Here is a 26,213-nt window from a genome sequence, read left to right on the forward strand (position 1 = left end):
AATGCTTTACAATATACACTAATAATTTTATTATTTTTCCCAATTTTATGATACTCGTTTCTATTTCTGAGAATCTTTAAAAATGTGTAATCTTGGCTGGGCGTGGTGGCTCACGCCTGTAATCCCAGCACTTTGGGAGGCCGAGGCGGGTGGATCACGAGGTCAGGAGTTCAAGACCAGCCTGGCCAAGATGGTGAAACCCCGTCTCTACTGAAAATACAAAAATTAGCCAGGCGTGGTAACAGGTGCCTGTAATCCCAGCTGCTTGGGATGCTGAGGCAGGAGAATCGCTTGAGCCCAGCTGGCAGAGGTTGCAGTGAGCTGAGATTGTGCCACTGCACTCCAGCCTGGGTGACAGAGGGAGACTCTGTCTCAAAAAAAAAAAAAAAAAAAAAGTGTAATCTTTGCTTTCTTGAGCTGTTAGTATTGAAGATAAAATGTGAGATCTGATGTGGCTCAGCCTTATGTTTTTATTATCTTGCACTTTGTGTACTTTTGCTGTGGGGTTGCTGAGCATCCTTAGATAAAGACTGAAATCAGGCCAGTTGATTCTGCTACTCAGTCTAACATATCTTTTCAGTTGAGCCAGCTCTGTTGCTGTTATCCTTTTGTTTATTTCTGATTAGCTTTACATTTTGTGCCTCTTTAAACTTTTTTCATCTTTTTCAACCCAGAAACTCACCCCAACAGATTTATACCCTGTAAATGTACTTGCCTCACAGTTTATTTAGGTCATCTTTAAGGACCTCCCTCAACTTCCTTTTATAATTCAAATTACAATTTAATTTCACCTTTAATCCTTGTCTACATATATATAATGAGACTTCTCTATTCTTCTTTTTAGGAATCATTTATCATGCCCCCCTTTATCTTTTTCAGACTCTTATCTCATTCTTTTGGATCTTTTAAATTTTTTCATGAGATCTTTCTCTTTGGCTTTATAATATATTCAGTTCTTATTTTATACAAAATTACCAAAAGCTAAATCCTTTCTTTAATTCTGGTAATACCTGTGGTCACTTTCTCTCCGTTTTACATACCAACAAAATTTTTTGAAAGGGTAGTCTACTGAGTTTCTTTTTTTCTCAGCATTTTATTACTCCTGGTTATCCAACTCTTTCAGAGTTCATGGTATCTTTATTAGTTGCTTAATTAACTGAACTATCTTTTTCAGTCATGTAACCATCATCCTCTTTTAATTTTCTAAAGCATTCAATATTAGTAACTATTCTTCCTCCATTGGCTTATTTGACATTGTATGATCCAGTTTCTCTCATTATTTCTCTAACTGTACTATCTCAGACATTTTTATGGATTTCTTTTGTTTCTTGAAATCATCACATAAATGTTAGGGTTACATTCGATTCTGTCCTTGGCCCCGTAGGTCCCTTTAGCTTTAATTACTCCCTTATGTAGATCATGCTTAAGTCATATGTTCAGCTCAAAACTGTTTTGATCTTTTGTTTTATGTACACCTTATTATATTTAATGTATTTCAAAATAAATATGATTGTTTATACCTTACATAAAGTCTTTCTGTAAATTACCTTACCCTAAAAGTACACATAATATGTTCACGTAATTTGGCATGTTACTTCTTCCACAGGTATTTGGTTATGTATCTGTATTAATTTTTTAAATGTACAGACACACATATACACACACACAGACACACACACACACTGCGGTTCCTTATATAAGGCTGAGGTTTCAGCTTATATAATCATCCACGAACTCTTTGCTGATCACCTCAATCTGGTTGAGGGACCCTTCCTTTGTTCTTGTGACACATCCTATATTTTTAATGCTTCTTGTAATTACAAATCTTTTCTAGCTCACTAGACTATAAGTGCTACAAAAATGATGAAGACCATGTCACCTTTATTGACATTGTACCCTTAATACTTTTATAGGGTCTTCCACCTAGTAGATGCTCAATCTGTATGTACTGCGTATATGAATAACCGAGTAGATGAATAACTCAATGTCAAAAAATGTATTCTCTTAAATTTATAAACTTGCCTTTCTTTGTGTTTCCTGTTTTAGTTATTGGCACCAGTGATTTTCAAGTTATCCAAACTGGAAAAATTGGTTAATTTTGATCTTGTTCCCTTTTTTATTCTCTGTTTATTCTATAATTGTTGCCAGTTCTTGTCTGTTTTACTCACAACATGTACCTTGAATTAATCTTCCCCTTTATGTTCTTGATGTTTTCCCTAAGGTGGGTTGTTTCACTTACAACTGTACTTTATATAGACTCTACCAGAGTAGCAGAGAATAATATTGTGGTGTATTTCATAACATCCCATTCATTTTGATTATTAAACAAAAACAAACCTCTAGTATAGGGTAATATGATATATGAATCTCATATCTAATTTAAAGCTGTTCCCCATCTCAGCAATAGTCAGGCTTTGGGGCCTAAGAACTTGAAACTTGGAAGCTGTTGTAGTCTATGCTTTCACCTTCTTTATTTAGATTTAAGTAGGGATGTATAGATTAATTCTAAGATGTCTCTCTCCTCCCTCAAATCTGATTCTAGGTTTAGGGACCAGATAGAAGGAAATGGGCAAAACTTTCTTTTTACTTAACTAGGCTTGTAATAATATTCTGTTGAGTTTTGATGCCTCTGTGATTTACACTGGCCATTAATGCCTTCTTCTATGTGACAGTTGTCCAAATGGTAGCTCTCTCATAGGTTGCATGCTTTACATCTGTGATGGACTCTGCTGAGGTCTTCTACTACACAGTTAAAACCTGATGTGAGATATTCTTAGTTAACTCTGTTGTAGGCCCTCTGTGTTCTAGCCACGTGGGTAGACAGTTTCCTGGGGTTGCTGGAGCCTCCTCGCTCTTGTGGACATCTTTTTTAAGGTAGGCCCATGTGACTCATATCATATGGTGCTAGAGGTAACTGCGTCATTGTCATGTCATGTGTTTTTCCTGTTATTTCTCTTTATTGTTTTTTGTGCCCACTTAGGAACAGAGAACATCGTTAAGTCTGATATCTAAGTATTAATTTAAGCCAGAGTGAAAAGATAGTATCTTCTCGTGAGTACTCTCAGTATATAGGAATCATGCTCTTGGCTTGCAGCACCTTAGGGGAGGAATACTTCCAAAAGAGACTGGCTGGCCTCAATTTTTTTTCAGTTCTTTTTAGAAAGTGAGGATACTTATTTCCTCCTTTTTCTCTTTTCTGGGTCCTAGTTTCTAAATCCTAGGTAACAGGAAAAGTGTCATTAAACATCATATACATACATACATTATATATATATATATTTTAATCCATATTATTTAATTCAAAATATTTTAATCCATATTATTTAACCTGTAAACCAAAGTAACACATCACCAATTATTGCTCTTCACCAGCCTTTGTAAGTGAAGTCTGTGGGTTCATAGTAAAGAGAGAACAGACTTTGTGATTCTTGCAGCTGTGCATGTGTGTGAACAGTAGGTTAAGCCAGAAAAAATACTTTTCTTAGACCTATTTATAATATATGAGAGAAACATTTCATAGAATTTTGGAAAATTAAACAAAGGGAAATATAACAGATATACCTTAAACTTAATAGAGTAAAGGTTGGTTTGGAATACTTTATTAGGGGTGAATTATCTGTGTAATATAAAATTTATGGAAGATTCTGCTTCAGCATATTACAGTATTATAGCAGTGCTTCATGACCTATTAAAAGATAATTCAGGAAATGATTGACCTACCAGAGTAGTTTATGTGTTGTTTTAGGAACAATTGCCTTCTGCAACTCTTATCTATTGGTTTTAAATATATGCATATATACATGTGTGTATACATATACATATGTATACATATACAGTACACATACACATATATATACACATACACATATACAAATGTGTTATATAGATGCTAGATAACCCTTTTTGTTTTCTCCTTAATCTGTTCACATGAGATATTCATACTGACAACTGCAATTTTGCCATTGGCGGGATTTTTAATACTATAACCACAGCAGTTGAGGATGGATTACTTTGTTCAGTTGAGTTTTTTTTTTAATTTCATAGTTTATTCATTTTATTTATTCATTTATTTTCTGAGTTGGAGTCTCACTCCGTTGCCCAGGCTGGAGTGCAGTGGCGCGATCATGGCTCACTGCAAACTCTGCCTCCCGGGGTCAAGCTGTTTTCCTGACTCAGCCTCTCAAGTATCTGGGATGACAGGTGCCCACCACCACTCCCGGCTAATTTTTGTATTTTTAGTAGAGACAGGGTTTCACCATGTTGGCCAGGCTGATCTCGAACGCCTGACCTCAGGTGATCTACCCGCTTCTGCTTCCCAAGGTATTGGGATTACAGGCATGAGCCACTGCATCCGGCCTTAGTTTATACTTTTATTTGAATAAGCAGATGGTTTCCTTCTATTAACTTTCTTAGCATTTACTTTTAGAGACCCTTTAAGGCAAAGAGCCAGAAATGGAAGATACAGAATTATCATCTAGCAAAAGCACTGACCCCTTGTTTAAGAATGCATTGAATCAGAACTTCAAAATTATTTAGGTTTTGTTTTATTTATGATAGTGAAAGTGAAGATCATAATATAAACTAAGGAATAGTATGCTGTTGAAGAAGTAAAGATTTGAAAGAAGCTAGCACTGATTCTTTTCAACTAGAAATTTGTTTTAGACTGCGCTCTCAAGTTTATAGAAGTTGAAATTGGGTGTGATTATTTGTCAGTAATGGGCCACTTTTGCTTCTTTGATTATGCCACTTTGAAGTTTTTGATAAATTGTATATATAGATCTAAGGATTACCTAATTGCTTTCTGTGGTAAACAGAATTTTCTAGATAAAGCAAGTAAGATTTCAAGAAATATGTAATTTTAAAAAATTACATTGGAAACTTTTCTTAAATAACATATCATTCACATCTACTTCTTTGTTTTTGTTAACATTTTAATGGTCTGGTTTGTTGCCAAGAAATATTTAATAAGCCACACATAAATGCATATTGTAAATCAGATTTTTAAATAATTCAAATTTGCTCCTCCTATTTAATCAAAATGTTTGCGTTTTGAGGAGGAAAATGGGAAATAAGTGAATTAAAATACATTATGATATTCTGTATTCAAAATACTTTACAAGGTTCATTAATTGCAGTTATATTTTTTAAATCTAGAAGTGCTGTTTGACCCTTTCTCGGATTTTTTTTACTGTAAATGTTCAAACCTCTTATGAAACGTGTTAAGAATACTTATTTTAAAATACTCTATCTGACAGTTCTGCTCTGTGTTGTTTCTGCTGGTTTTCACTCTTGCCACCATGCTTCCTTGTGTGTTTGGTGAATGTTCGTTAAGTTTTCTTAGCAATTTACCTGAGGGAATTTTTTGAATCCTAGGATAAAGGTGGTTTCCTTCAGAGTGGCTTGGCTTTGCGTTTAGTTGTCATTTATAGTTGGGAACAACTTGAATCTAAATTCTTGGCTTGAGATTATTTTAACCACCAGGTATGAATTCATGCTGAAAATCTGCTTGAAGGCAAACTTGGGGTTAATAATTTTTTCCTGCCTTCTAAGTGTATGTTAGGAATTGTCAGAGGATCAGGGCGTATTTTACTCTTACAATGACAGCATAGCTGGTTAAAGTTAGTATTTATTGGGGATTCTCATCAGGCTGCCCACCTGGAACAGGAAGGTCAATAGACAAAAGATCAGATTACCTTGGTTTATCAAAAGACTTCAAGGTAAATGTCCCCTTACATGCTCTAGTTGCTCTTCCAGTTTCCTGCATTTATTTAGGTTTATTAGCTTCTGGTCAGCTAACAAATGCCATTGAAGAATGTGTTTTTAATATTTTTCTCTGACATAGTTGTTTCAGGCAGGAGAATTGGCTGGGTTTCCTTGCTTATACTGTCAGACATAAAAAAGCATGTTAGGTTTTTTGTTTGTTTACAAAATTTTCTTATTTTCCCCAGCTACCCTGGAAATATATACGTCTATTATAACCATTTCAGAAATAAGGTAAGCTGACCAAAATCATGCAGTTGGTGAAAAGGTTGATGTGTACTCAAGTCTGTCTGACTCCAGAGTCCATGCTGTACATTGTATAGCACTGCCTCTATGGGGTTTAAATTCTTCTCTCATAAATACTTGAGTTCCCGGGTAGTGTTCATTTTGTATATGAATGACTGTGTATATAAAGAAATGGAATTCTAAGTTACTACCTGATAGGAATTTTGAGAAAGAAGATCTAATAACAGTTACTACATTGTAAAGAGTAGTTAGCAATATGTGTTAAAAACCTACTGTAAAACATTTTCTGTTTTACCTAAATCTCTCTTATTATCTTAATATATTGGCCTACCTTTTCCCAAGATCCCAGCAGTTCCCAAGATTTGCTTTTCATTGTTATCTTTTCCTTGATTTTATCCTTTATCAGTCCTATCAGTATTTTTGTTTGGTTGGGAGGTATCACACAGTAAATATCAAGAAACTCTTCAGATGTTTTAAATACAGGCAGAAATGACTGTAATATTGGTTAAGCTTTGTAAAGGTACAGCAGTTCAGAGAGCTTTGTTGATAACCAAATGGAAAAACTATTTTTTAAAAGCATAACTAGTTTATCTTGAGCAATAAAAAAGTTGCTTAAAATGTTATCAGATCGTTAGCATATTGAGATGACTATTTCAGATTTAATGTATTTGAGGAAATGGAAAGTTAATGAAGCAGAAGACTAGAAATGAAACAGGTGCAGAAGAATAACCATATAAAAAATGGAGGTGATATTATTGTTCTCCAGATTGGGATGCTCTAAACTACTGTGAAACTATTTAAATCAAGTAAGACAGTCGGGTACAGTGACTTATGCCTATAATTCCAGCAGTTTGAGAGCTTGAGGCAGGAGGATCGCTTGAGTCCAGGAGTTCGAGACTAGCCTGGGTAACATAGCAAGACCTTGTCTCTACAAAAAATAAACAGAATTATTTGGTGTGGTCGCGCGTGCTGTAGTCCCAGCTACTTGGGAGGCTGAGGTAGGGGAATCGTTTGAGCCCAGAAGGTCGGGGCTGCCGTAAGCCAAGGTTGCGCCACTGCATTCCAGCTTGGGAGACAGAGCAAAACCCTGTCTCAAAAAAAAAAAAAAAAAAAAAAAAATTAAACAAGACACTTAAATGTTGTAGGATAATACATATGACAGAAACTATAAATTTTTCTGAAGGCAGTTTTTATGAATTACAATTAAATTTGATTATACTCTACATTATTTTTATAGGATTTAAAAATTTAAACCCAAAGTATATGCTTTAATATATTGGTTTTTGCATTATAATTTGGCATCATTTTGCACAGTTTTTAGGGAAAGGTGAGTTTGATTGAAGGCAAGTGTTTTTATGGAAAATGAAAGTTATTTCTTCCATTTTCGTGTTTTTTATGTGCTCATCCTATGTAAAAGGTATTTCCAAGTAGTTTTGAAGATATTAACGGTATTCCCAGCTTCTAGCTTTTTGCAGGGGAGGGGGAGAAAAATTGAATGTTTATCTAAGGATTGATTTCTTAAGGAAGATTTTAAAAAGTAGCATTTAGCCTTTTAAAAATGGGTAAATGCATTTATTTTTGCTGTGTTCTAACATAGTAATATATTTTCCTTATAATGATGACTTCCGTTTTTCCACAATTTTTATTGATGACAGAAATTGCCATTGTCAACAAGAAATGCCAAGTGAGAAAGAAGATTATGGTGGGTTCTGTTTCTTAGCACATGTTATTTTACTTTTAGTTTTACAGTTTTTGCATCTGTAGCCTTGGCCATATTATGGGATTTATCGCCTTATTAGTTGAGAGGTAGGCTAATAGATGATAAGGAAGATGTAGTGAAATAGTAATAATGATAATAATAATAGTTAACTAATGAACATTTACTATTTTCAAAGCCATATTCAACACACTGTGTATATGTTATTTACTCCTTTCAAAAACTTTATGAAGAAGGATCTATTCTTAAAGATAGACAACTGAAGCACAAAAAATTAAATCACTTTCCAAGGTCCTCACTTATAATCATTGGAGCCAAACTAGTGTATATGTATATATGTATATAAATATACACTGTGTATGCTTGATTATTAATGGTAACTATTATTTTGATGAGAATAAATTAAAACTGGAATTTGAAGTTAGTGATAAGTTAGTTTTGTTAATAGCCTTAAATAAGTATGACATTTCCTTAGAAATTGTGACTGGTGTTACGTACGATGTCTTTTAGTAACCTTGAACGGTGCTTGAACTCTTTCGTCATTGCATTTCTAAGATTTTGCTAAGCTGTTTTGTTATGCATTCCTTATAGCATTTTATAGTCTTTTATTTTACAACGACTCTGAAGGAATATTTCATCATTCATATAATTTTAGTATCCAAATTATATTTTCATCCCTCCGTTTGCCATGAAACATACTCCTGCCTATCTTTCAATTGCGTCATGTTCTCTTTCTTTCTCCTCATTTAAATACCCTTAAAACAAACATAGATCACTTTTCTGAATCATTATTTTTTTTGTATATGAAAGCCCATTTTGTAAAGTATTTATTTAAGAACGCCATTCAGTTTGCATTCTCTTGCTTTTTTCTTTTGTCACATTTTCAGCACTGATCAAGGATTAAAGAAGATTAAAAAGAAAACTAATACATGAGAGAATGTGGTGGTACTGGTGTTAGCTTATCCATTTGTTGGTGATTTGCTTGTATTTTATGTAATTAGTTTGATTCCACACAATATCATTTAGTCTATAGTATGGCACAGTGCTAATGGCTAGATTACAAAAATAAGTGAACCATGGTCCATCTTTTTCTTGTCTATCAAGTTTGTTGCCACTTTTTGGCTGTCATATCACACCGATTTTTTTGTCTTTTTATGTGGAAGCCAAGAAATGACAGACTGCATACACAAAAAACGAAAAATGGTGAAAGAAACGAAAGGAAAGAGAGTGGTGGACTGTAGAATTAGGGAATACACTGGGACAGCAGTGGGTACAAGAGAAAAGAAGAGTCATCTGAGGGACAAGAAAGAATGTCTTTGTGACTTTGAAGGATGGGATGGGCGATTAACAGACTTCTAGGCACTGTGAGATACCAGAAATCCATTAAGTCATAGGATAATTCCACAGGGTCTCTTTTGGGGGCTGATGATAACTCAAATACCTACCTGTATTTCAAAAAGGGTAACATTTTGTTCTTACAAAAGTGCAGGAGTATCAAAGTACAGTGAGTGTAGATAGGAAGTGAAGTCAAGCAGCTATTGTGTTTTTCTTTCTGAGACGAAGACCAACTACAAAAGTGAATTCTCTCAGCATGGTCTTTTTCAAATTTACAGGACTCCTATTGACTTCAATAGCTCTTAAGTTTTATCTTGTACTCTCTACACCTGTAGCTACTTTCCCACACAGAGTCATTACTGCTCATCACGGTGATGAACCAGATTCATCAAGATATGTTTGAATTGTATTCATTACATTTTAAGAAGTTAGGTATATGTGTGATACATTTTAGAAAGATTTCCATAAATGTATTTAAACTTTGGGTAGAGTACTTAAAGGTTTAAGTGTATCTTTTTATCTCACAGAAACACTAAATGAGACTTACCAGTTGGACATATTTTTACAACTAAAAAAGTCCTTAACCATATTGTTTATATATTATATAGTAAAATAGGGTTGGTTATTGCCAATTTCAAAGGTTTTGAAGTGAGGCAGAACTGGGTTTGAATTTCTGTCTTGTCTCTTGCAAACTCTGTGAATTTTGTACAAGTTCCTTGATCTTTGTTTTACAATTTCCTGATATAAAAATGGATATGTTAATTTGTCTATCGCAAGGAGCAGTAACTAGTGATGGTGTATATAAAACCTTTAACAGTACTGTATAATATTTAAAAACTCAGTCTCTGGAGCCTTCTGCCACTTAGTATCCACATGAACTCCAGCAAGCTACTTAACCTGTGTTTCTGCCCCTTAGTATCCACATGAACTCCAGCAAGCTACTTAACCTGTGCTTCCATTTTTTCATGTGTAAAGTAGGGATAATAACTGTACCCACCTCATGGGATTGTTGTGAGGACTGAATTAATACATATGTATAAAGCAATTGGAATAGTGCCTGATGCGTTGTAAGTGCCATTATGCTGCTAGTACTCTTAGCTACAAGTTCATCAAATCTGAAGTACCATGGTTTGTAAGATCCACAATTTTTATGAAATGGTGAAGTTATGTATGTCAGGCCCTATGAGGTCCTGAAGTGTTTTCCAGATAATTAAAGACAATATGTTGTGTTCAATAGGTTTATAATACATATAGTAGAGCAAAACACTAAAGACCATGGGTTCTGGAACTAAATTGCCAGGGTTAAAATTTCCACTCCCACTTACTAACTTGTCTTGCTGTACACACTTTATTTTCTCATCTGTAAAATGATGAAAATAATAGTGCATACATCACAAGAGTTGAAGTTTATATGTAAGACTAGAAGAAACTAGTTTAGATACAACCTGAAAACCACCGGATGAAGGCTTTTTTAGGTCTAAAGTTATTTGAGTTTTTTGGGTATAAACAGAATAAATCTCTGAAAACGCTCATAAAGCCCATACTTGGGCTTAGGCTAGAGCTTATGCTGTTTCTCCAGTGCTAGATCCTCTATTTCCTGAATCCCATGCTTGCTTTTACTTTTTTTAATCCTTTGTTTTATAGAAATATATTTTTCACATGCATCCTAACAAAGGAGTCATAGAAGCTTGCGTAGTTGAATATGTCATCATTCTCACATTTAATTGAATATAAGCTTATGTATATAATTGTAGGCTGAAAATAATTTTGCCTCAGAATTATGAAGGCATTCTGTTCTGTTCTCTCATTTTACTATTCTGTATCACTGATCATAGGGCTGTGTTGATCTGGATTTGTCTTCTGATTTTCTTATCTTCCTCTTTTTTCATTAAAAAAATCTTAAAATTGTAGTTATTCAGGGACTTACTAAACTTTTTCTTTCATTGAATGTTTCAGTTATTTTCATTTTCTAAAAGTTCTTACTGTTTCTCTGATTTTTTACTTCCCCTGCCCCCATTATTACTGTTTTTTTTTTAATGTGACGTATTGTTCTTATTTTGTGGTTGTAACCATCAATTCTAATGTCTGTGAAGATGTTAAGTGTTTTGCCTTAAGGTTGCTTCTGCTCTTTGTATTGTATTTCCTCTGAGTTTCCTTCCTTCCTTCCTTGCTTCCTTGCTTGCTTCCTTCCTTCCTTCCTTCCTTCCTTCCTTCCTTCCTTCCTTCCTTCCTTCTTTCTTTCTTTTGGTTTTAGTCTTTTGTGTTGGAGACGTTTTGTCAAAGCTTTGGCTTAATGTGGTGCTACATATTTGGTTGAAAGCTGTGTGTCTGGTAGCAAGACTTGTTGCTTAGATAGCTTCATTAGTGTGATCACGCAAAAAGCTAGGGATTCTGTATGACGGTAGCTATATGTCTGTTATCTGAGTTCTTAAACTTTCACTACTGGATTTTCAGATATTCTTTCTGCATGGTGTATATCTGCCTGCCAATATTTAGGAACCGCTTCTGTCCATTTTAACCTTGTCCCTTGACTCCTCTCTGTTTTGCCTGGTAGTTGTAGTTCAGGAACATTTCTGGGTCAGGATACCTAATATTCTGAACTTCAAGGGGGAGAAGAGAAGAGAATATGTAAAGTAGGGTAGTAAACCTATGTGCCAAAATGTTCTGTATATAGATTTTTAGAGTTCCCTCAGTATTCAGCGCTAACATTATCGCTGTCTTTCTGGGGTTTCATTAGGCAAATTATCTTGCTGTTGATATTAGCATTCTCTGTTACCTAGTTTTCAGCTTCCTCTCTGTGCAGAGTGTGTTCCTAGTTATTCTGCTTCAATTTTTCATTTTCCAAAACGATGTTGAATTTCTTGTTTGCTGTTGTTTCCCTCACCCTTCTCCTTGTCTTTCTGCTTTTATACTATTTTGCCATTTTAGTGATGTTTCAGAAGGGAGTGGAGTTTAATATGCGTGCTCATCTGCCATACTTAGCAGCAAAAACAACAGCTAGCTAGCATTTGTGGAGTGCCTTACTATATGCTAGACTTTTTCTAAGTGCTTTTGTATAGATTTTCATTTGATACTCAAACCAATCCCATTAGACGCATACTACTATTATCCTTATTATACAAATGAGGAAGCAGAATAAGTAACTGACCAATTTCACAGGGCTAGTAAGTGATAGAAAGATTTGAATCCAGGAACTGCTTGTAGAACCTGAGGTCTTGATACTTTTAGTTTATTAATACGGACCAGAAGCCTACAATACATACTTCTTTAGACATCTGAGTTACTTAAACTAATATGACACCTTAAAAATGACTTCCAATAAGGCAAGTCACTAGATTTTCATATAACCAAAACAAAAACCTAGCAGCTTATAAATATGCAGCATACACAAATACATGGAAATTACAACTTATAGAGTGAAGAGTAATTTTTCTGGTAACAGAACAGAACTTTAATATAAACGATTATCACTTAACACCATTCTCCTAAATATTTTTTTAAAAGAATTGGCATTTACTGACTGAACTAGGACATAGTGTTCTAACACACTAGGAATGATTAAAATCAGAAAACTAATACGTTTTAGTTTATCTTAGAATTTTTTTGTTTAAAAATTTGAGAATAGGAGAAATATAATATTTGTTTAGAAGTATTAAACATTATAGACAAAACTTTTATTTCTTTAAGAAACATTCTAGCCAAATACTTGAAATTTAAAATATAAATTTAGTTATAATTTGTGTCATTTTACCGGTTAAAAAAAACTATGTTCAATACAGTTAAGTCACCTCTGTTTTGTGTAATTTTTCTATTCTTCTCTTTCCTTAATGTAGATAGAAACCTATTGCCTTCCTGCTGAGGATATAATTTCTGAATCTAGACAATGTGCTGTCAGCACAGCGAAGCAGGAAATTATTCTCCTGTGTCAGCTGCTGCTGTTAAAGAATAAAGAAGGTTTGTGATAGGATGCATTTCTATTACCTCTACTCACGAATCTTATATGACATGCAAATAGATTTCAAAATCAAGAGAGTTCAAAGTATTTAGTAACAAAAGATCTAAAAATTCCAAGTGTATTTTAAAATGCTGTGCTTTTTATGTTTCAATGTTAGTAGTCCTCAAACTTATTCAGCTTATTCAAGTAATAGGGCAGGGGTCCCTAACCCTGCTCTGGTCCGGTCCGTGGCCTGCTAAGAACGGGGCCACACAGCAGGAAGTGAGCTGTGGGGCCAGCTAGCATTCCCACCTGAGCTCCGCCTCCTGTCAGATCAGCAGTGGTGTTAGAATCTCATAGGACGGAAACCCTATCATGAACTCAGCATGCGAAGGATCTAGGTTGCACACTCCTTATGAGAATCCAACTAATGCCTGATGTTCTGAGGTAGAACAGTTTCATCCTGAAACCATCCCCCCACCCTGTACCATGTTGTCTTCCGCTGTAATAGAGCATTTGGAAATTATATTCTTCAGGACACTGGACATGTTAGTATATTAAATCCAACATAGGTTAAAGCAGCAGCAGTAATAATAATAGTTATATGAAATTTACTGTGAGCCAGAGATGGTTAAAACTACATGCTTTTCATGTATCAGCTGAATTAGTTCACAATAAATATATGAGGAAAAGATGGCACAAAGATTAATTTGCCCACATTGTGTGTGTGTATTCCTTTTTATATGTAAATGTGTATGTCTGGTATGTATATATGTTTATGTGTGTAAGTATATATATTTCTAATATCTATGCAATTAGAGTCAGGGATGAGATTTCCTTACATTCCATCCCCAAAGTCTGTCCTTACAACTACCACGTTAGGCTAATAGAGTTTTATACAAAATCTGATAGATTCTATTATAGTATAGGCAACTGGTGGGAGTTATCAAATATTGAAAATTAGATAAAAATCTCAAAACGAGGCAATTTTATCCCTTAAGCTAATTCTTCTATTAATTGAGGAAGACTGCTGTTACTTGATTTTTATCCCCAGAAGCCTCAGGAAATTATAGAACACCACTTTGACAGTTTCTTTATGTGACATAGACAGAAAGTAAATTTATATTTTCTTATTCAATAAAGGCTTCATTTTACTAAATTTATACAATTACTGATTTCAGTAACACATTTCCACAACTTTGTGGTAGATCAAGCTATAATCTTTTTCCTTTGAGAAAATTATTTAAAGACATGTATTATTAAATATGACAAATCATAGACATTTTTAAAGAGTACTAAAAAATTCATGTACCTTTCAGGCATCCTTAAAGTAGGGAGATAGTCTTAGAGTCATGATATCAGTTTGGTGTGTGATCTGTCTTTAAACATTATATTTTAATGGATATATAGTAGATGTGCATATTTACAAATTATACAAGATGTATTAAATTACAATAATTCATTACAATATTTTAATACATACAATGTAATATATTACAATAATTTAATACATTTTGTATAATTTGTAAAGATCATATCAGTGTAATTAGGATATTCATCTCCTTAAATATTTATCTTTCTTTATGCTAGAAATATTCAAACTATTCTTTTGTAATTAGTTTGAAATATACAAAAGGTTACTAAAGTCACTCTACTGATGTATCAAACACTATCAAACTGTATATTTGTACCCATGAATCAACCTCTTTTTATCCCTCCACTCAACCCTTCCCAGCCTCTGATAACCAGCAGTCTACTCTGTCTTCATGAGATCCACGGTTGTAGCTCTCACATATGAGTGAGAACATGCAATATTTGTTTTTTCTGTGCTTAGCTTATTTCACTTACCATAATGACTACCTGTTCTATCCATGTTGCTGCGGATGACAGGATTTCATTCTTTGTTATTGTTGAATAAACTTCCATGTGTATGTGGTATAGAATCTATCTTGAATATCATTCACTGATATTTGTATTTGTAAATGTCAACAGCAATTAATAATAAGAGGATCTCATATAAAAAAACCTGTCTACATCATTTTAGAATGGCATTAACCTTTACAGTCATCCCATTTTTATAAATGGTGGTTAAATATTCTCAGAGTTATACTAACCAGTATTCAATAAATGATGACGGTGAGAATAAATTCCACATTTGTTGGATTCCCAAATGGACTTTAACGAGACTCTTTAATGTGGCTACCAGTATATTTTATATTTTTCTAAACTTGATTACTATTTCTCTTTTTAGGAAAGATGCATCATAGCCATAGAAGTGACAAAGGAAAATTAAATAGGAACATTATATACAGTAGTGATCGTACCAGGAGTATGGATGAATCTACATGCTTCAGAGAAATAATCGCAACTTTTTTTTTTAACTTTAAAGGGTAGAAAACTACTTTCGTGTTTAAAATTTATCTCAAAGTTAATATAAAATTATCTTCTCCCTATAAGTTTTCTTTTGCATCTAAGCGAGGTGCATGATATGTAGGCAAGGAGGGGAAATTATCCTTGTGTTCTTCTAATCAGAAGTGTTCTGTTTTACTTTGCTCAAACAATATTACCTTATTCCATCCTAATATAATTATGTAGGCTAGAGTATTTTAGAATGATATAAGTATGGTTTGAATATTTTTAAAAATATAACTGTACGTATCAATATTGTTATGTCCAAGGCATTATCTGGCTTTCTGAAATGAAAATAGTATTTTGTTAAATGTTGCAAAATGACCTGTCTAAACCATTTTTAAAAATAACTTTCCTATATAGAAATTATACTTTTATTGAGTTTTATGTCACAGTTTGTCATAGAGTATGTCATGGATTATTGACTATTACTGAAAAAACAGTATTTTTGCACTTTAATTTTTTAGTTTACTTCTATTTCCATGTAATTATCTTAAATCCTTTGCTTCCTGACCCTCTTAGTAGAAGAGCTACTTTTCTTTAATTAATGGACTATTTTTTAGAGCAGTTTTAAGTTTACAAAAAAAATTTAGCAGAAAGTCCAAAGTGTTGCCATGTATTTCTTTTTGCCCCAACTCCCTCTGCTCCTAACACAGTTTTTCTTACTATTAACAACTTATTATTAACCACTTTGTTTAGCCATCCACCTGTGTTGAAGGACATCTTTACTTCCAAGTTTGGACAATTAGTGTGGTACAGTTGGTACAATTGATGAGCCAAAATGGAGATATTCTTATTAACTGAAGTCTATAATGTATCTTGGGATTCATTCATTATGTTGTACATTTTTATCTGTTTTCATATATATATAAGATTTGTAAAAAGAAAACCTCCCTGTTTTCTACCTGTCCATTTCCCCTTTTTTCCCTCCGAGGCACCCTTGGTAACCACTGACATTTACTGTCTCTATAGTTTTGCCTTTTCCAGATCATCATTTAATTGGAATCATACAGTAGGCAGCCTTTTTAGATTGACCTTTTTTTTTTTTTTCATTTAACAAGATGCGTTTAAGGTTCCTCTTTGTCTTTTTATGGCATGTTAGCTCATGTCTTTTAATCGCGAAATAATATTCCATTGTATGGATGTATCACTGTTTTTTTATCCATCCACCTGTATTGTAGGACATCTTTGCTTCCATGTTTGAACAGTCATTAATAAAGCTGCTGTAAACTTTTGTGTGCAAGTTTTCGTGTAGGCATATGTTTTTAATTGATTTTTTGTAAACACCAAGGAGCATGATTGCTGTATTGTATGTTAAAAGTATGCTTAGTTTTGTAAGAAACAGTTAAACTGTCTTCCAAAATGGCTGTAGTGGGCTGAGCATGGTGGCTCATGCCTGTAATCCCAGCACTTTGGGAGGCAGAGGTTGGCAGATAGCTTGAGCTCAGGAGTCCAGGACTAGCCTGGGCATCATGGCGAAACCCCGTCTCCACAGAAAATACACACACACACAAAATTAGCCAGTCATGGTAGCATGTGCCTGTAGTTCCTGCTACTTGGGAGGCTGAGGTGGGAGGATCGCTTGTGACCAGGAGGATGTCGAGGCTGCAGTGAGCAGCCTGCACTCAAGCCTGGGCAACAAGGAGAGACTGTAACAAAAATCAAAATAGCTCTACTATTTTGCATTCTTCCCACCAGCAATTTCCTTCTCTTGTTCCGCAACCTCACCAGCATATGGTGATGTCAGCGTTTTGGATTTTAGCCATTCTAATAGGTGTGTAATGGTATCTTATTGTTGTTTTAATTTTCACTTCCCTAAGGAGATACTATATCCCCACAAAATGGATGTGTTAAAGTCTTAAACCCCAGTACCTCAGAATGTGACCTTATTTGGAGATGTAATCAAGTTAAGGGAAGGTTATTGCAGTAAGTTTGAATCAATTATGACTGGTATCCTTATAAAAGGAGAAATGTGTACAGAGATGTGCATGCAGAGAGAATGCCACGGGAACATGGGCTGCCATCTACAAGCCAAGGAGAGAGGCTTGGAAAGATACATCATCAAAAGAAATCACCCCTGACAACACCTTATTCCCTCTCAGACCTCCAGTACTTAAGCCACCCAGTTTGTAGTACTTTGTTATAACAGTCCTGATATACATAAGATATTGAGCATCTTTTTGTACGCTTTTTTGACATCATTTTATCTGTTTAATGAGGTGTCTTTTCAGACCTTTTGTCCGTCTTTTCTAATTGTTGAATTGTGAGTGCTTTTTTGATATTTTAGATACTAGTACTTTATGAGGTATGTGTTTTTCCCTATCTGTGGCTTACCTTTTCATTTTCTTAATAGTGTTTTCCACAGAGCAGAAGTTTTAATTTTAATGAAGTCCAGCTGATCAATTTTGTTCTTACATGGATCTGCTTTTGGTGTATCTAAAACATCATCATCAAGCACAAGGTCACCCTGATTTTATCCTATGTTATCTTCTAGGAGTTGTATAGTTTTATCTTTGATGTATTTTGAGTTAATTTTTGTGAAAGGTTTATGATTTGTATTTAGATTATTTATTTATTTATTTTTTATTTTTTGGCATGTGGGTGTCGAGTTGTTCCAACACTATTTGCTGAAACAAACTATCATTGCTCTATTGAATTACCTCCTCTCTTTAGTGAAAAATCAGTTGACTATGTTGATGTGGGTTTGTTTCTGGGCTTTCTTTATTTCTGTTCTGTCCATTGATCAAGTTGTCTGTTATTTTACCAGTACCACATTGTCTTGATTACTATCGTTTTGTAAAGTTTTGAGTTGGATAGTGTCAGTCTTCTAGCTTTGTTCTTTTCCTTTAATATTCTGGGCCTTTTGCTTTTTTTGTATAAATCTTTAGAATCAGTTAACTGATATCTGCAAAATAACTCACTGGACTTTTGATGGGTATTGCATTGCATCTATAGATCAAGTAGGGAAGATCTGACATGTTAACAACAGTGAGTCTTCCTCTCTGAGTACATGAAATAGGTCATTTACTTAGATCGTCTTTGATTTCTTTCATTGGAATATTGTGGTTCTTCTCACATAGATCATGAACATATTTTGTTAGTTTTATATTGAACTTTTTCTATTTTTTTGGTGTTAGAACAACCACTTTTTGCACAATTATAAGAAACGTTAACATAAGTCTTAGAACTAGCCCCAATAATTGTGTGATAACAAATTACGGTAGCAGATTATTTATTCCTGGTTGACATAAGTGATAACTGTTGTTGAATTAAATATTACTTATGCTAGAAAAGCTTAGAGGTATTTCATCACAACTTGATTGTTTTCAAGTTATGTAGGTTGATATTATTAACTAACAGTGAATTAACGTGTTAGTTTGGATGAATTGAGTTTCCATGATTTTTCTTACACTTTTAAATTTACTTGTAACTGATATTTCTTTCTACATCCTGTGAGAAAGTAGAGTAGAAAAAATGTATAAATTTAGAACTTAGTTTTGTAATTTTTGACTCACACTTTCTCTTCAGTGTGTTGTACCTCTGAGAAGGAATGACTGATAAAATATGTGTTGAATATACATGTCATAATTTAGGATGATGAGTGATTGTTAAATGAGAACATTACATGAACAGTTATAAACATCAATGTAATAGGATTCTGTATTCTCAAAAGTGTGACATTTAAAAAGAGACAAGGCCATGCATAATTTAATCATGTAAAATACTGATACCTTAATTTATTTAAAAGGAATTGCCTGATTTTTAAGAGAATGCCCATTAAATTTTAATTTAACTATTAAATGCCTGGAGGGAGCATGATTCCATTTAGGGGAAGATTCTGTTATTAAACTATAAGTCAGAGCAAAATATTCTCTAAAATTGTATTTTAGGTTACTGCAACATGAATATTGAAAGTGTTCCTATAAAACAAGAATCCATCTAAACTCTTTTTTCTTTCTTTTTTAGTCTTTCCTTCTGTAGAGCCTTTTGATCTACAAGCTTCTAAGTTTGGTGTCTTATTTAGGAGATATTATGTTTTAGCTTCTGTAAAACCTAGTATTTTCTACAAATGCACGAAATATATTCATGTTATTTAATTGCTTAATATTACTGTTTACAAATAGACAAATATTTCTGTAGCTTTTATACGCAAGGAAAATGCTAAGATATCTCCACAAAATAGCCATAGTTAGGTAATTGCTGGTTGTTCCTAAGAATAATAAATAAGAATGTGATAATTTAGGTATTCAGCCTAGTATTCATAGAATGTTTTAGAGAAATGAATAGTCAAAATCACTACCTCATTGGTACTAACCATTTTATAATACAGTATGAATTGGGATGGAGAATTAAGTGGGAATGGGAACATGGAGTGGTTTTATTTTTCTCCAGTGTGACCTTTTTTGTTTACGATTAGTCAAATCACTCTTTTTTGTTTCTTTTACTCATCTCAAGATGATGTCATAGATTTCTGAGCACTTCAATTTAATCTGACTTTAATGTAGTAAAGTCAGTTTAACTTGAATTTAACCTCATAGCCAACCTATAACTCAATTTCTCTTCTTTCAGTCAATATGACTTGGACTTTTCTAGGAGATTATATAGAGTGTTGGAAGAGGTTGAAGTCTAGTCATTCTCTTTGCTCAATCCAGTGAGTGGAGAATGATCTGTTTTGTTTTGTTTTTTTTTTCTCATATACCTATTTCTCCTCCTGTGTGCTGATGAAGTAAGGGAAAAGGTGGAAAGGGAAAAGGCTTTCTTATGTAAGTAGTACCTTTTGTTCCCTTTTTTTCTGTTTGTGCTCCACTGCCTCACACTGACTAGTCCTCCCTCCCTCCCTCCCTCCCTCCCTCCCTTCCTTCTTTCTTTTTCTTCCTTTTCTTTCTTTTTTTTTTTTTCACCCGTGCTGGAATGCAGTGGTGCAGTCTTGGCTCAGTGCAGCCTCTGCCTCCCAGTTTGAAGTAATTCACCTGCCTCAGCCTCCTGAGCAGCTGGGATTCCAGGTGCATGCCACCATGCCCAGCCAGTTTTTTTGTATTTGTAGTAGAAACGGGGTTTCACCATGTAGGCCAGGCTGATACTGAACCGGGGCCTCAGGTGATCCGCCCACCTCAGCCCTGCAAAGTGCTGGGATTACAGGTTTGAGCTACCTGGCCCGGCCTAGTCCTCCTTCTATGAGGACGGGAGAGGAGTACTAGCTCTCTGATGAGGCACATGTACAAAACTTTGGTGGGGAGCATGGGGGTTGTTTTTGGAGTGTCATACCAACCATTTCTGAATTGTCTTTTTCTACTCTTTCTCAGTTTCTACCTCTCCAGTACATTCATAGTCTCTGGCTGCTTGAGTCCCCATCAACTGGAGGCTCAAGTCCAGCTACTTTCACATTCACTACACTCTTTGCTTTTGCAGAGAGGGAGTCCAATTATCTGTACCTTGTCTTCCAACTCCATGTCTTTTCTCCCTCTCTTCAAATAGGCACAGAGAAGGGAAGTGGGCATGGGATAATAAGCAAGTCTAACACACAAGCAGAGGTCCAACTGAGAGGTGAGATACCAGTCTTCCCTTCTTACTAATCTTTTAGATGAACTCTCGCTTGATTTGGACTCTCAGCAACAGCACTATTCAGCTACATTAAGTCAGTGAAGCAAACTCTGATGATTGCCTCATGATGGGGACAGGAGAAGGCACTTCTGGATAAGGAAGAACTAAGGAAGGTAAAGATGTTTAAGTTATGGAGGTGGAGTTGGCTCTCATTTGTTTAAGTCTGTCTTCCAAATATAAAATACTTGATAGATGCCTTTGTTCTTAGCCTTCGGTTCTAATTGCCAGCCCCTGGGTGATTGGAAAAGTGCTACCTGATATCTCATTATGTTCATTTTACCCATCTTGCCTAGTAGTTTTATTCTTCCTAGCTACAGTGAAGTTCATTCCACTACAGCTGCTGTTGTAACCCTTTTAAACAGGTTATATCATTCCCTCAGTCAAAATACTGTAATGGCTTTCTAAAACAGTGAAAACAAAAAACAAACCCAAAGTCCTTATTATGGCTTAGAAGGCCCCAGATGATCTGACTGCAGGTTAAGTTTTTGATCGCATGTTCCTATCTCAGAGCTTTGCTATCATTCTACCATCTGCCATCTGTATGTGGTATTCTAAAACCCCAGAGAGTAGAGTCACTTCATTTCATTCTTCATTTAAGTAATGCTGCTTCCTTAGTGTTCTCTGAATACATTTAGAATAGTATATTTGTTCTCTTCCCATCACTTGCTTTATTTTTGGTTTATACACTAATTTTCATACCTTAAATTGTATATTTAATAGTTTGTTATATCACTTACATTAACATGATTCTCAAGAGGGCAGGACATTGACTTCTTTGTTCACCACTTTACTCAGTGCCTAAAATAGTTCCTGACCCATAGGAAACAATGGATTTTTTGTTGTTGAGTGAATAAATGAATTAATGAATTCTAGCTATTAGATTCAATCTTTAGAAAATATATTTGACTTATCCTACATTATTTACTTTTCCAGTGTTCTACATAGTATAATTTTAATTTTTATCACTCTTTTATTATTTCTAACTGCATATTCCCATTATCATCACCCCAGTTGAATCATCCATACCTCTAATCGATTTTCTATGCTGTTAGAATTATTTTTTTATAAAATACTTACTTAAATGCCACTATTGGGGTAAAACATTCGAAAATTCCTTAACATAATTGGTCCTGTGCCTATTCTCCTTCTCTCCATGGTTCTTACATGAACTCTATTCCACTCACATCCTTTTCATTGCCGTATTCTGAATGCTAAACTATGCTTCTCTTTACTTCTGTGCCTTTTTACATAAAACCTACTGCTATATATTTTTCACTGTGTGAGTACATTAATGTAACTTCTACTATAAGAAGAGTAGAAAACACTCTTTACATTTGAAGTAGTTAGGAACCACCCGTATAGTTGTTGTATGCTAATAATTTATATGTATTAGCAAGTCTTTTTCCTCACTGAGTATCTTTAGGATTTGTTAAGAATTTACTTGTCATTTTATAAATGAGTATTTAAGTCACCACAGTCTTGAGGAGCATACACTGTTTTATAATACTGTTTTGTAATATTGTGAATTATTTTAAAGGTGAGAATAATCTTTTTCTTTTTGGAGGATATGTATGTATGAATGGTTATTATATCTTTATATCTACAGAAAAATACCTAAAAGGAGTAGAGAAAATGATTCATACAAATAAAAGTATTATGTGCATTACTTTTTAAAAAAATGTGATCCCTTGCTAGATTCTTCAAATTTAGATTTTTTGTTTGTATACTGTTATATAAATAAAAGACTGATAAATGAAATGACATTATTTATATAAAAATCAAAGCAAAATGTTTACTATATCTGACTCTATTCCAAGTAAGTACAGTGTGTGAGAAGGGACCAGTGTGGCTTTTTGAGAAATGCAGACTCCATAGGTATGTGGCAGGATTCTAAAACTTATACTTAACATTTTTATTTTGAAAATAATGCAGAAATGCATAGTTTGTGATATTGATCTATTTTAGAAGACATGGCTAAATAAAAAATAATATTATAAAATTATGTAGCAGTAAACAAAGGTGGAATCCCGAAGTTATTTGAGGTAGCTCTTTTGAACAATTATTACTATTACTGGTAATAATAGGCCAGGTATTATATCATGTGTCTGGTATGCATTAATTCATTTTGTAGTTGGACTATCCCTTCAAGTTACTATTATTCATTTTACATGAGAAGAAACAGCTGCTCATTTACACATTTAATTTTAGAAGGATTACTTCTGCTTGTTCAGTTGGGTTTCTTGAGTATAATTCATCAAAGTTTCTTAAACTACATGAGAGGTTACAGAGCCCTTTAAAACCTAACAAAATCTTATGGCCCATTTCCCCTGAAAATGTATGTATGGACTCATGTATTTTTATTTTAGTATGCAGTTTCCTAGAATTCCTAGATTTCTTAAATTTCATATGTGGACTCTAGATTGGGAATCTCTGGTCTATGTCTTTTAAAATAAAGAGCCACATCTTGTCACTTAAGGAAAATAATATATATTTACACTATGCTTTATTATAGAAAGAATTTAAGAAAGCTGAAAGGAAATTGTCAGCTATCTCTAACTCCACTGAGTATATGTCAAATCAAATACATACTATTTAATTAGGAAGTGAGATTCAGAAAAGTTTGACTTATGGTATGCTAATGGTCAGGTTTGTTGGACTTTGTCACAAAGCACCCTCAGTCTGTTTCAGAAAGAAACCTAGGTGTGAATATTTTGAATAATGTAAAGTTACCTCTTCAGAGTAGTATATACATAGTAGCTGTGCCTAGAGCTAGGAGATGAGATAGTACCGTACAGCCTCTTGATTCAGTGATATTTCTCAGAGAATAATTATTGAATTTGATTTTCTGATTCCATCAAAGATAAATTGTGTGGACAGGTTGTTGTAGTAAAAGCAGAATGTGGTAATAATTTTCTGTACTAATGAGCTAAAGTGATCTCAAACTTGGTTGATTCATTCTTTATATGGGCTAAGGATGAAGACTGTGTTTAGGGTCTATCTTAATTTGATTTTGGAGAAGAAAAGTGGTCTTTTTATAAAACATCAGTAGTTGTTGAGGACTAATTTCAAAAAATTCTTTTTCAAATATAAAGTAATTCGGAATTTCAGAATAACTTTTTAAAAATCCCTTTTAAAAAATGTTAATATTTTATGGTACTTGTGCTTCAGTTTTGATGTCTTACCTATTTTGTTTTTTTCTCCCTTGAATTCTCATCTGAACCAAAAAATAATTAGCTGAGCAGAATAAAGAATCTTGTTGTATATGTTTGCCCGGTTTTAGGTAAATTTCTGTAGAAATAATGTTATAAATCAATATAAGTATTTGGGTTTTATTTTTTAACATATACGTTTTAACATTTGGTTTATTGTTATTTTGTGAATTGAGTAAGTATATTTCTACGTTTCCTGCAACCATTCTTAGCATTCAATTTTTAAATGAATGACAGCCCATCTGTGTAGGTCTCTTGTGACTGAGTGATGTATTCTGTTTTGCTGTGGCAAAGTTTTCAGACAGCCACTTTGTTCTTATATATTTTCATTTTCTATAGTACTTTTCATCCCTGTATGTATGTACAGGAGTCACTTCACCCACCACCGAATTGCAGCCACTTCTGAGGTGGAACGCAGCAACTGTTTAACAGCGCACTTTCCCCTAGGTGCTGACAGCTGCAGAAGAAATTGTACATGGTGCTGTACAGAAGGTATTTCTCCACTGTGCCATCTGCAGAGTGAAACTGACTAGGAGTACTACATAGACTGTAAGTTTCTTGTGTACCTGCCCTAGACTGGAAAGCCCAATAAGAGAAAATAACAAATAACTGGGAAACATCATCTAAAAGTGTATTGAGGTCAGTTAAACTTAGTGCTGCTCTACCTGGCTCTAAATTTTATTTTAAGGTCTTCTGATTGGTACAAAATCAAATAACAAATAGATGGATGCACTCCTTTTTATTCTAAAAGCAAATGAAACTAAAATGCTTTTATCAATATTCTTCACTTTGAATGGAACTTAATCATATTGTTTTTAAATATTTTTAAGTAACCAAATCAATATTATAAGATTTCAGAGCCATGTTCTTAAAATAGCAAAAAAAACCCAAAAACTTGTAATTCAACAGGAACGTCTTAATTAGCCTTGCTTCCAGTGTTTTATGTCTTGGTTTTAATACTTTCTTTTGGAGTTTTGCAGCAAAGCCAGTTTATGATGAACTAGTTTTGATTCTTAGGATTAGAAACACCAATTTTGACTTCTTTTTTATTTTTATTTTTAATTTTTCTGAGATGAGGTCTCTCTCTGTCACCCAGTCTGGAGGATGGTGATGTGATCATGGCTCACTGCAGCCTCAACCTCTTGGGCTTAAGCGATCTTCCTGCCTCAGCCTCGCAAGTATCAAAGATAGCCTCCCAGCTATCAAAGTAGCTGGAAGCTGGCACTACCGGCATGCGCTACCACACCTGGCTAGTTTTTTCTTTTTTCTTTTTAGTTTCTGTAGAGATAGGGTCTCACTGTTTGAGACTAACCTGATATCAAACTCCTGGCCTCAATCGATCCTCCTGCCTTGGTCTCCTGAAGTGCTGGGATTATAGGTGTGAGCCACTGTGCTCTGCTCAATTTTTTTTTTTTCTTTAACATTTGGGGAAAAAAGTGGGGAAGAGAAGGAACAGTAAATATTTGAACTTCTGCTTACTGTAGTTTTAGTCTCTCCCATTTAATTATTTAATGAGATTTTCTTTTGTAAAAGCACTTTTATAAGAGTGCTATCTTTAGTAATAGTTTGGCATGTTTATGCCTTATGAAATAGAGAAAATATCATTAGAAACAGCTGTGTCTGTTGTTACACAACATGATAAGGAATGTTATATTTTGTTATTTTAGGGTTTTTTTTTTAGTCAATAGTATGACATTTTATCTCTTTTCTGCTACATTTATAGACTGTTCTATGTGAAGAAATTAGAATCTCAAACTTCACAGAGTCTTAATCATATTAAATATGGTGTCATTTGGTTTAGGTAACTTTAAATTATGTGTCATAAGTTAAATTATAATGTGCACATATCTATGTTTATATATTCTTAGTCAAAGCAGATAAAAAATAACTTCATTCCACAGTTTGTTTGCTTGTAAAATGAGGTAGGTAGAAGAAATGATTTTCTAGGGACATTTTAAGTGTTTTCCATTTAATTCAGGGTTAGTAGTGTATGTATTTAGAA

General features: G+C 34.1%; 1 protein-coding gene across 4 annotated transcripts in view; it reads left to right on the forward strand.

Annotated features, from left to right (window-relative positions):
- Nucleotides 1–26,213, forward strand: part of NOVA1 (NOVA alternative splicing regulator 1) — a 152,910-nt gene that overhangs the window by 24,035 nt on the left and 102,662 nt on the right. Inside the window, exon 1 of one of the 4 annotated variants that reach the window (XM_055362267.2) lies at nt 24,659–24,760. The exons of the other annotated variants lie outside the window; for them this stretch is intronic. The gene's annotated coding sequence lies outside the window, so the exon portion shown is untranslated. Of the gene's footprint in view, nt 1–24,658; nt 24,761–26,213 lie in introns of those variants that run through there. 4 annotated transcript variants of the gene reach the window in all.

The sequence above is a fragment of the Gorilla gorilla genome, chromosome 15 (assembly GCF_029281585.2).
Source record: "Gorilla gorilla gorilla isolate KB3781 chromosome 15, NHGRI_mGorGor1-v2.1_pri, whole genome shotgun sequence".
Lineage (NCBI taxonomy): Eukaryota > Metazoa > Chordata > Mammalia > Primates > Hominidae > Gorilla > Gorilla gorilla.